At 35.5% G+C, this 12,905-nt stretch overlaps 1 protein-coding gene across 7 annotated transcripts in view; it reads left to right on the top strand.

Moving 5' to 3' along the window:
• The first annotated feature begins 5,410 nt into the window (after positions 1–5,410).
• The window catches only part of LOC145277799 (adiponectin receptor protein 1-like), a 315,074-nt gene continuing 307,579 nt past the window's right edge, over positions 5,411–12,905 (top strand). Inside the window, exon 1 of one of the 7 annotated variants that reach the window (XM_080129628.1) lies at positions 5,411–6,740. The gene's annotated coding sequence lies outside the window, so the exon portion shown is untranslated. Of the gene's footprint in view, positions 6,741–6,859; positions 7,131–12,905 lie in introns of those variants that run through there. The other 6 variants (XM_080129639.1, XM_080129646.1, XM_080129650.1 and 3 more) reach the window with 6 other exon arrangements.

The raw sequence follows: 12,905 nt of genomic DNA, 5'->3' as shown, positions 1-12,905 counted from the left end.
AACAGATTTTTTGAGAGTGATAGAGAGAGAGAGAGTGAGGGAGAGAAATGTACTTGGTTTTTGGCAGTCATCTATAAGCACAGAGCAATATGCGAATCCTGAAATTAATTTCTAATTTTTTATGATTGCATTGTGTTAACATTCCTGTAGCAATCAAAGGGTGTATGGGGGACAATGCTTCAATTTTATTTGTTTCATTTTGATAAGTCACTGCAATAACGATATCTTTTTTTTTTTTTTTATTACATTTTCACCCCAAACAAGGCAAATTGCCACTTTGGTGTAGGGGGCTACTATCAGGGGCAACAACTACTGGGGTACTATGTAGGGATTTGAGCAGCAAGATGTCGGTTCACGTTACACTTGAACTTCTGCACGTCAGTACTGTTGGGGAAGCAGAGACCTGGAATGGAATTCCGGAGTCTAGCGGTTCTGGGGAAGAAACTATTGGAGTAAAAAGATCTTTTACATCTAGGGATCTCTACAGTGTGGGGGTGGGATTTAGCAGCCTGTCGGGTTTGTCGAGGGTGCTCACGTCGTGGGGGCACAAGTGATTGCAGTTCGTCAGAGCATTCACCACTAAAATACTTGTAGAAAGGCAGAGGGGTGCAACATTTCGTCGATGGGACAGAGGCTGAAGCTTAGATGCCAGTTCAGGGCCTATCAGGTTTGCGACTCTCTTTTGAACCTTGTCAAGGAGTGAGAGACTAGTAGCAGATGCACCAGCCCAGATGTGGCAGCAATACTCCATACATGGGCGAATGGTGGCTTTATAGAGGTACAGGATACTTTCGGGTGTTAGTAGTTTTCTAGCACGGTAGAGAGAGCCCACCTTTCTTGCAGTGGCCCTGGCAATGCCTTCAATGTAATTGTTCCAACTCATGTTTCCTGTGAACGTTAGGCCAAGGAGTTTGAAAGATGGACTCTCAGATAAAGAGTCATTGGCCATTGCTATGGGTGGTAAAGAGGGTTTCTTGTAATTATTGAATGAAACTAATTTAGTCTTGGCAGCATTGAACGCGACCAACCACTTTTGTCCTCATTCTACTACAGATTGGAGGTCTTTCTCGAGTGTTTCTGCCATTTCTTTAGAAATGTGTCCATTCGTCTTCCTGTTGTGCCTGCCATAGAGTGTAGTGTCATCAGCATATATACCCATCTCAGAGGCAATTTTGTCGGGGAGGTCATTTATGAATATCAGGAACAATAGAGGTCCAAGGATAGAACTCTGGGGCACCCCCACATTTATATCATATTGTTTAGATGTACGACCGTCGAGGACAACCTGGATTTTTCTCTTATCTAAGAAGGATTTAATCATGTTAAGTATTCTACCAGTGATACTGTATGATCTGATTTTCCTGAGGAGACCCTCATGCCATACCCTGTCAAAAGCCTTAGATATATCTAGAGCTACCGCTTTGCCCTCCCCCGCTTTGTCCGGTGAATGGTATATACGTTCAGAGATCACAGTTAGGATGTCTGCTGTGGAACGGGCTTGTCTAAATCCATATTGTTTGTCAGTCAGTAGTTTGTCATCTGTAAGGTGATGGACTAGAGCATGGTTAATTATGGTCTCAAATATTTTGGCAAAAAGTGGGAGGAGGCTAATGGGGCGATAATTTGATGGGTCTGTCCTTTCGACAGAATTCTTGAATACTGGTACAACAGAAGCAGTTTTCCAACAGCCCGAAAAGCAAGCTTTATTAAGGCATTTGACTGAACGAGAATCACCCAAAACCTAATATTAAAATCAGTCTGGAGAGATTCTCTTTCCTTGGCCGAGGACTGAGAGAGTTACATGTGACGGCAGAACAGTTACTACACTGCGATCCGATCTCGGAAGCAGAGGAAAAAACCCACTACAGATTTTGTCCCCACGGAGAGAGAGAGAGAGAAAAGGAAAAGAGAAACAGAGACCGAGGGAGTTGAAAAACGTTCGGTCAACGTTAACCCCAAACACCTCCCACCTCCTCCAATATGAAGGCAAGCGACAGGTCGTCTCTGGTCAACGCACGTAGTGACCACGCTGTGCCAAGAAGCAGAATAAGGAATCAGAACATGATTTTGTCAATTCTATTTTAAGAATCGAGGGGCGAAAAAGAAAGAAAGGAAATGTAATAATTCCCTCGTGCGAGGAGTTGTTAAAAAAAGTTTGACCGCATAAAACGTGTTCTGGACAACCAAAGCGATGTCACATTTCCAAAGTTGGCAAAGATGGAAAAAAAAAAGAAAAGATATCTGAATTAATCCCTCGATCAAACTATTTTGGATAACCCAAAACGGATGCCGACAGGCATGTTTAAAAGAAAAGACTTGAACTGTAAGTGAAAAAAAAACAACTTTACTTTCTTTCTCTGTCGAGCTGGAGATCAGACTTTTTCTCGTGTGGACTGGTTGCTGCCGTTTACCTTTTGTCTTTCTGTTATAGGATTCTCTTTCAGTTAGTATGTTAAAATATTCCCCAATCCCATTAGTTTTGAATATATTTGTTTTTGTTAAATCTTTCTTTCCCCTTATCATTAATAAATTTAGTTTTATATGATTTGAAAGTGTTTGTTCCGTTATCTCTTGCACATCTTATTGTGTTCGATTTTTGTGTTTATTTTGTATCCGCCTGTCTCACAGAAAATAATTGTTGTTTTATTTGTTTCAAACCTTTTTTGTATAAAAAAGGAAATTTGAACCCAATCTGGGACCCGTGAACATACCCCTACTGCAGAAGAGTTGTCTGCCTGTGATAAGCGTTTGCTATCCATAAATGCCCACCCATACCCGTGTTTGCATTGTATTGCATTTTATTGTTACATTTAAATATTGCCTGGTCCGTATGTAACACTATACCTACATGAAGGTATTCAATTAAAGAGAGAGAGAGAGAGAGAGGACGAGGAGGAGGGGGAAGAGGAAGAGACCCACCTCTTGTATTGGCTTATTATCAAGTGAACTTTTAATAAAGAATCAAATTTTTTTTTTATGAAAAATAAAGAAAGAAAAAATTATGAAAAAATGGATGAGAGTTTTGGGGTTAGTTGATGTAGAACAGTTGAGGTAGCAATCCTTTCTGCAATCTAACCATATTTGGTGCTTTTCACCAAATTTCAGTTATGTTATGTATATTATTTTATCATCATTCAATTATGCGGGAGGGACATTTTGGTTATCGTCTCATCAGAAGGAGGCAAAATCCTAAATGGGCCACTGGACCATAACACCTCAAATTTTTATGCAGGAGTACATTTTATAGATATAGTCAACTGAAACCATCAGTGTTGGTGAGTCAACTACTGTAGTGGACATACAAATCCTGAAATACATGTACCTGGGCATTAGTATCTAAGGAGAGTACTGCATCTATACTGTCAAAGACGTGGTTGATTATGGTATAGTCCTAATTCGAGGAAGAATGGTAGAGAAAATATCAGTAACTAATGCAGTGTTGTAATATTCTTCCTCATTCAACTAACAATTCATCCATTTTGTTAACCCTTATCCTTGCATGGTTTTTAAACTTGCTAAGTGGAGACTTATTAGTAAAAAAAAAAAAAAAAGATCAGGTGAAACTGTGAAAAGCAGACAATTGAATGTAACACTACAAGTAATGAGTCAAACTTTGTTTTCTTCTGCGTTTTTCTTTTCTGGCATTTTTTTTTCCCCATCTTTTCATTTAGTTTCTCCACCTGAGCGTGGAATATGACAAATTGAGGTAAGTCTACCTCATAGCTTTTCAACAAGTTATTTGCGGTGACAAATGTTAATAATGACAAGGAAGGTACGCTTGAGTGGAGAAATGATAATCCTTGTTTTAGTGAGGAGGTGGACTGGACATAGACGTAATTGCGGTTAGTTAAGGTGCAGGTGTCTCTTTATCTGTTTTGTTCTCTCAACACCTTCGGTTCTCCTCTTCACACAGCTACACACACACTTTTCAGCCATCTTGCTAGGATATAATGCCCCATCAACTTTTCACATATAAAAACAATTTTCCTCTGATTATGTTTCACTTTACTTTTGAGACCTCATTACATTTCTGGACATCAATTCAACCATTTTCCTTTGTAATAGCATGGATCATAGTGTAGATTTTTGTTGCAGAAAATATGCTAAAATTCATGCTATCAATATAAAAATATTGAAAAATGGGTAAAAAACAGATTTAGAAAAAATGAATAAGAAATAAAAGAGATAAAACACGTTTACCTAACACGATATATTTATACATTTATATATTTTCTTCCATCAATTGAGAGCGGACCTCTGGCTTTTCAAATTTTGCAATCGCCCTCAAGATACGGCAACGAGTTCATTTGGGCACACCAGGAACGCCAGCCTTTTCAAAAACTTGTTTGCTAGTTTCAAGTGGATTACGGCGAATTTCTCTCTTGATCTTGCTCATGGTTCGACGTGACAGATATGATTTATTACGAATTTTCCCTTTATCAGAACGTCCGTTGCAAAGTTGAGGGTTAGTACAATATTTTTTTTATTGTACGATGATCACGGTGTAATTCTTTGGCAATTTCTAAGGTGCAAATCTTATTATGGAGCCTTTGAACAATTTTAGACTTCTCAGCTTGACTTAAAGCACCTTTACGTCCCATCTTGCATATAAAGTTAGCACGTTGAAAAAAAAAAACTGCAAGTCACCAAAATGGCTGCCGTTTGCTTGCTATTGCGCAGATCAGCTTAAAATTTTATATCTGCACATGCATTAGTGTTGGTATAACGTGCGAATTTTCAGGAATTTTCATTGAAGACTATCGCGAGTTAGAACAAAAATGTCGATTTGCATATAATTCTGGATCGGGGTGTAGGTGCACAAATTTACAATTAATTGAAAGTTATTTTATATGTAATTGTTCATTTAAAAAGTTGAGTTTTCATATCCAAAAAAATTTTGAGTGAAAAAAGTTACAAGTGCTCTGTCTGTACTGCTTTTTGGTCCAACTGCTTAATGCTGAAAATCCTGGTTCTTAAATGCTTAATCATCAACTTGAAAGCAATAATTTGAACTTTGAGTGTGAAAAGTGATTTTGAACTTTCCAGGTGATTTTAATATGTGGACATGACTTCATAAAAAAAAAATAAAAATAAAAACAGGGTTATATGACCATTATTTTATTATTATTATTAGTTTTTTTTTTTTTTGTAAATGTATCTCTGGGAACCAGTTTTGTATGAAAAATGTCATTTCTTTATATATATATATATATATATATATATATATATATATATATATATATATATATATATATATATATATATATATATATATATGATTTTTATGTGTGGTTTGTGTGTTTTTGGCACAAGCTGTTAATCAAAATAAATACACGGCATAATCACATTAGCACACTCACTACTGGTTCCCGTGCGATCACCAAAGTTAAACGAGGTTGAAAACCTGGTTAGTACTAAATGGGTGATCGTGGGAATCAGGTGCTGTATGTGTTCTCCGTTTATCTCAGTCATCCTGAATTTGCCATTGGATTCAAGAGAGGTGTAGTTTGGGGGGCGGCTGTGTAACCTTTGCTTCACAATTACATGCACACGGCACAGCCACCCTTACAGGAGGTATTCATTGTCTCTTAAGATTAAACGGAAGCCAAGAGTTAGTCAAATAATATATATTGGATTATCATTCGTGTTTGGATTTTTATACACTATACAAGATTTCAGCAGTGAATACCTTTTACACTATGATTGGTGGAAATAAACTGCCTATTTGGCTTTTGTTCCAACCAACAATCGATACACAAAATGCAATATTCACTGCTCATCTTGCTCCCAATTAATTAATGCCCCCCTTTGGTTTACTACAAACGAACCCATAAGGATTGGATGCAGTTTTTACACTAATTCCAGCCATAAATTCCTTTTCTATTGGTCGTCAATTTAAAGGCTTCAAAATTACATTCTATTTTCGAAATAGTAAATCAGTTTTCTTAAAATTTGTTAATTATTTTGAGGCCTGACGAACAGTTTTTGGTTTAAATTAACGTTTGAAGAGAGTATAAGATTTAAATCCTGTATTTTACCCCCGCCCCCAATAAATAAATAAGACACTTCCCCCAAAATACAGTTTAATAAATGCAACATTATTACATTTTTATGCAAACAGTGACTTCATAAAAAAAGAATAATAAAATCCTTTGTTGAACTCTTATTTTATTTTTGTTAAGCAAACTCTAACGGAATCATTTTAAAAAATTGTAAAATTTTGTTACTTGGCCACTTTTGGCACTTTAAGCGGAATTGTTGTCTTCGTCAGGTTAAAAGTTCAAAATTACTTTCAAATTTCGTAAACATATGTCAGCCATTTTAAAAACGACTTAAGTTGTGTTATTTATTTTTATTAGAAAAAAATAAAATATTGAAGAAAATGAATGAACCACAAAACTGCATTAAAAAAAGAAAAATAATAAAATGTATGTTTATTTATCTATTTTAAATATCTCCGATTAAAAAAAATCCGTCAAATTCATAGTTTAAATCTTAAATCGGATTTTAATTAAAAAACAACAACAAAAAAAAAGCTAAAAATATCTATTACTGCAGACGACATTCGCGAAGTTCATTGACATGTGAGTCTCTTTGTTCTGCTTGTTTTTCGCCCATGTTTACATTTTTATTCACGCGTCGAGAAATAAAAAAAAAACAATAAACAAACTTACTTCTGAAGAAGACAATTATACTTTTAACTTTATAAAACTACCAGTTTATAAATCTCGGCCTCAAAGGTAAGTACTTAATTTTTTTTATTTCCCGGAACAATTTTTATTTAAACTGATCTTTAATATTTCTATTTTTCCATCTAACAGCTGGTTATGTTAGTGCGTGTCTCACAAAGTGGGGGATCATTTTAGAATAGTTTTCGTGAGTGTAAATAAGAACGTTGTGATTTGTTTAAATCTTTTCTTTTTTGATGGATAAAATGATAACACGTTTTAGATTTATTATTAATAAATTAAGACAATTTTCATATCCTGTCGGCTGAATAGTACGCACTAAAAGCTAATGAAATTAAATACGATAATGCATTTTATTGTATCGTTAAAAAAGACGTAATAACAACGTCACAATAATATTACGTCCATCTTCTTGTTCTACTTCAGGAAGATTGTTGCAAGGTAAATATATATTTTTTTAAATAATTAAAAAAAAAAAAAAAATCAATAACGTGCTTAAAAAATTACCGTCCCCTTCTTAAAACATACTCCCAATTATTCTTTACAATAACTCAAACTCCAACATGAAAAAAGCGTTTTATTATTTTCTAAATATTCCAGTTTTTTTTTATATAATCATAAATTCTGCGCTTTTGTCTAAATTCTTTGAATCTCTGTGCATTTCGATAAGAAACAAAGCATTTTTTTATTATTCATTTTCACTTTATTAAAGTGACTTTAACAAACAATCACTACGCTTCTCGTTATGTTGTTTATGTTTGTGTTAAAACTATGGCAGCTCAAAACGCTCATCATTACATTTTATGTTTATGTGCGCGAAGAAGCACCGATAACGTAAAAATAGTGAACGTTTTGTGCTGCCATAGTTTTAACAACATACATACATGTCATCTTATTAATTCAACCTTAAAATTAAAAAAAAAATCTACTTGTTTATTGTCACTTACACCTCAAGAGTTTATGACATTTGAAGTATCTACAATAAAATCTAAATGTATTTAAGTTATGATAAAACCATTTTCCTTTTGTTTTTGTGGCGGGGTTATTGTAAAGAAGCATCCGTTTGTTGTTTCGGCTAAGTAGCAGCAGCAGCAGTAGTCGTAGTTAGTTCCAAAAACAAACAGCTGTTTTCACTGTACATGAGTTGTATTTAAACAGAAAGGGGGAAGAAGTGTTTACATTTATGTTCTCAATCAAAAAAAAAAAAAAAAAAAAGCTAAGAAGTTAACGATTATTTTCGATCATTGACCCCCCCCTTCTTAGTTTCTATTACATATTTAAGTCATATTTTTCTTGGATCAATTTCACAACTTAATTCAAGGTAGCTAGTGAAAACTGGTAACTGTTCGTATTTACCAACAAAGGATATGACACAAGGTCATTTTGATGGCGTCACCGCCACCACCGTCATTGTCGTTGTCGTCGTCGTCGTCGTCGTCATCATCATCATCATCATCATCATCATCATCATCAGTTTAACGTCTGTTTTACATGCTAGCATGTGTTAGACAACGTGGATCGGGCAAAGTATAACCATACATGTTATGTTCAAATCCAATGTGAATGTCGGTTACAGCATGGTCATCTTCAAATCTAATGACAATGCTTTCCTGACTGATACAACATGGTCATCTCCAAATATAAATGTCAACAAACACTTTGCATAAACCGTCGTCATAAGTTATAGAGTTTTCTTTCTTTCATTATTTTCAATCCTCTCCTAATATTCATCATTTTTCAAAATGTGAATCTACCCATCTCATTAAACCTTATCTCCAAGTGGCTGTCATCCTTGATTAGTGGTTACTCATTAGTAAATAAAGTTTTAAGTGTGGTAAAGATCTGAGTGCAGCAAAAAAATTAATAACTTATATGTTTTGCTGGTTGAACCACAACGACGTGTAAGTTACTAAATTGCAATGACACAGCACATGTGTTACTAGCTAAAGCGAGCCTAATATGGACGTATAAAGCCAACTTTTCAGGTGAGACTGATGTCCAAAGAGGAGTCATAAAAAGAGTTGGTCTTCAGTTGCGAATGTGTTCCATGGAAAATGTTGTGCCGGCATCCGTGTTTATTGCTAGTTTTTCTTTCAATTTTACAAACTATTTTAGCACATCGTGAACAAAAATGGCTTTTAAGTCTTGTTAATCCCAAACATTACCACTAACATGCCATGTGATTGACGATGCTTCATCACCATGAACAAAATCTAGTGTGTTATGTAACTACAATCACAAATTTTACTGTGTACAGGCAGCTAAGTGAAGAGCAGAGAGAAAACTGGGAACAGATGACAGTGTACACAATGGATGCCTTTAGTGTTTTGCGGAACTGTTGGTATCGATGTTAGCCCTGCAAACTAAAAAATAAAAATACAAAAATATGTAAAATGGAGTTGTACAACCAAAACAAATATGACCGAGGCAGAGGAAATAAATTTTATACAAAATTTATTTCCTCGTCATTGAAAAAATAAATGGTAAAGAAAAACCAGAAAGTTTCCTCTTAATTGTGAGTCTCTTTCTGTGACTGAACTGAAGTAGGAAAGGTTAAAATTGTAGGTTGAAAATAACTAAAACATATAATTCAATTGCTTACTTCAGCAAAAAATAAGGATAGGGTAAAAAGTCCATTTCTACATGGAGAATTAAATAATCGGTGTGCACATGTTTAATGTCCGTGGATGGAATCGGTGTGCTGTTGTTTACAGCATGCTGGCAGGGCTCGACTGACTCTTTTTGGTACGTGATGAGTTTTTAAAGATCTTGACCAGCTCCTGGAGACCATAAAAAAAAAAAAAAATTTACAAAAATGCATTTACTTTCGAACAATGATTGGACGAAAAGTCAAGGCTTGTGTCATGTGGGGTGCTTATGAATAAGTCCGGGCTAAACGACAAAATCTTAGTTTTTAGGCCCGCAGAATTTGTGTGGGTGTAGAAAGGTGAATGTGTACGTAGCTGAAACGATCTTTACACAACCGCACGCGGCAACTGGGTTTTATGTTTGGGGAGCAAACACGTGCTGGGCGCCATTATTCTGGTTGAGTAGATCTCAGCATTGTTTTCCCAGGGCGTCGGCAAGGCTATGATAAAAGCATTGGAGGAATTTATTATGTGACAGTTTTGCATGTCCAAGATCCATGAGCTGTCTAGTTGGAGAATCGATGCCAAAGTGATGGATGGTGTGTGTAACGCATTAGACAGTTTCTCTGAACACGATTCAGATGGACACGATCCAGATGGACACGATCCAGATGGACACCATGACTGTAGAGCAACGTCTAACTCGGCAACAGGCAATTGTAACTGATGATAAAGGGTACAATGAATCAATTGCTATACTTCCTCATTCAGCCGAACTATATACAATGGGTCCGCTTTCCAGCTGGCAACAACATAGTCGTTTTCAAGACCAATTTGAACAAGTTCTTGTTGAGCTGTCCTCTTAAATAATCAAATGCTACTAATCATTCTACTGTTGTCTCACTGACCACCTTGCTTTCATTAACTCTTATCCTCAAATGACTTTTAGGCCTTGATAAGTGGTGCCTTCTTTGTAAAAAAAGAAAAGATGTAAAAGTGCTTTTTACAGGAGAATCATCTGTTACAAGTGTTTTTGCCATAACTATATGGCCAGAGACTATATGCAAGAACACCCAGAGGGGTCAGGAAATTGAGTATAAAATTTCTACTACACAAAAAAAACAAAAAACAAAAAAACACGGTCCATTTGATACAATAGAATTGGACACATATCAAAGTGCCAGGGAAACTCATAAGGGACATAAGCATCAGTTTTTTTCCAAGCAAATCAAGAATCTCAAATCCGTTTGTCAGAAATGTGTATGTTAATGGATAAAAATGAATAGCTCTGGTGAGTTCCAGATGCTAATGGATGTTGGGGAGCTTTTTGGATGTAGAAGGATGTGTGACCACTGACAGCCTATCAAAAAGCTTGGAGTTGTACACCTAAATCAAATCAGTTGAATTGAACTTTGGAAATCTAAACAGTTGCACAGCCATTTCAATCAATAAGCTCAACTTCAACATGATGTTCAGTTGGAGCTAGAAAGCATGAGATGCAGTGTAGAAATGGGTGAATAATCAAACAGTCATTGAGCTGAAGAATACTATACAAGAGTACAGAATGTAAGATCATGCCTGAAATGTGTACGAGAAAGAATCTTGCTATGACAGCATTGTTGCCATAATCCAAGGAATAACTCAAAGATCGTATTCACTGATGGCAGTTGTACAAGAGTACAAAGTTCATCTAATGCTCAAATATTTTGAGCTTAACAAATTTGTAGAGGTATTAACTACAAATACAAAGATATGTGTACACAAAAACTTAGAGATTGGTTACAACAAGGAGTCAATGTATCATTTCTGGATTTGAGAAATACTTCAAAATCCATGACAATAAAGTACTATGGCTTTTCCAAAGCATGATCTTTAATGGTCAGCAGAGATGACTTCTTAGCCATCAGTCATTTTTTTCCTTTGGCACTAAAGCCAACAGAGTTTAAGCCATTTTAGAGATGATTTGTTCCCTGTTGACTGAGGTATGTCTATGGTTCTTTACAGTTCTAGGAGACCCACCTCTAGGCTTTGCTTTTTTCCTTTGAAAAGAGGTTAGGTTATTAGGTTATTGTTGGGGTGATACTCCAACAGATTCTGATGATGAACTATTGCTGACATCATTTCCGGTAAGCAGGTTCTGCTTTCCAGTTAGTCTGAACCCAAGACTCAGAGGATGAGAGTCGTAACATTACTTGTTCTTCAGTTGAGCGGAGTTCCCACTCAACTAACATACTTGTCTGTATTTCTGTTAATATATTATTTATTTCACTGTTTCCATGTCTTCTCGTTATTCCTTTCAACATTCAGACCACAACAATTACTCCTCTTTCTCTAGAGCACTGGCTTTTAAAATTCTACTTTACGACTCTTGTGTCACATCATCTCACAGTAGAACGGAGATAAATAGCTTCAAGGATCAGCAACTTTTGCTTGACATAAATATCTGCTTTTCATTATGAAATCAATCATCAACATGGTAATGTATATATATATATATATATATATATATATATATATATATATATATATATATATATATATATATATATATATATATATATGGTGATTAAAAGCGCCATATTGGAATATGTCGGCAATGTATGTGAGGAAGAATAGAATCATGATCCGATCAGAAAGCTTGCTGATTTTGTGAGGAAGGAGTAAATTTCAAAACAGCCTAAAGTTCTGAGTTTGACTTCAGTGGCTGATAATAATATTGATGCTGTTGTTCAAATCGCTAGTTTAACCAGAATTTCTCTGACTTCAAAATTCATCTGCTCTTTGCCGTCAGAAAAGAAATATGAGATGGAAATATAATTTTATTATTCATAGCAGAAGGAGACGATGATTGAGTGAGCTTAGTATTAAGAGAGTAGATAAGTACCGTCAAAGTTCTACACCTTTGTAGGAGCATCAAGATCACTGATCTTCAAAAACGCTTTATTGACCGTACACAATGGCAAAATCTTCACCAGGATGATATTTATGAAATTTTGATGCCAATAATTGGCTTCTGGAGATTTTATGCCATTAAAAACTGTAAAATTTTTATACATAATTTTTGACATTGAATTTTAGTAGATAAGGTGCAATCCTAAAATGGAGTACTGCTGCCACATATGGGGAGGTGCTAAAATTGACTTTGAAATTTAGTGTGGAGTGATCACCAACCCATTTCCCTCAAAATAAACGTTATTGTTTGTCTCTATTCTATTGTTTTTTTCCACAGAAAGTGCTCGACTGAGCTTCATCTTTCTAAGACATTTGCTGAAAGAACTCATCTTCTTGCCACAACAGAAAAAGACTTTGCTTTCTTCCTCCATGTGCATATGTCAGGTGGAATTTTCATTGACAAAGCATCTTTGCAAGGGATTCCAGGAACACATTACCACGGAACTGCTTCCCTACAGATTGCAACATCATCTTCAAATCCTATATCAGTAAATACCTGTCATGAACCACTCCTTAAGTAATCAAACTTAGTTCATTCCACGAATTATTCCTCATCTTTCAACTGACAATCACTCCATCTCCAGCATCCTTATGTTTGATTTGCTCTTTGCAATGATAAGAGGTGCCCCATCAGTAAAAAAAAGAATCTATCAGTAAATAGACAAGCTGTTGACTG

Source organism: Euprymna scolopes, chromosome 6 (assembly GCF_053919585.1).
Source record: "Euprymna scolopes isolate OS-2025 chromosome 6, ASM5391958v1, whole genome shotgun sequence".
NCBI classification, from domain to species: Eukaryota; Metazoa; Mollusca; class Cephalopoda; order Sepiida; family Sepiolidae; genus Euprymna; species Euprymna scolopes.
The sequence above is the reverse complement of the archived record's forward strand: the minus strand, read 5'-3'. Positions and strand labels throughout refer to the sequence as shown.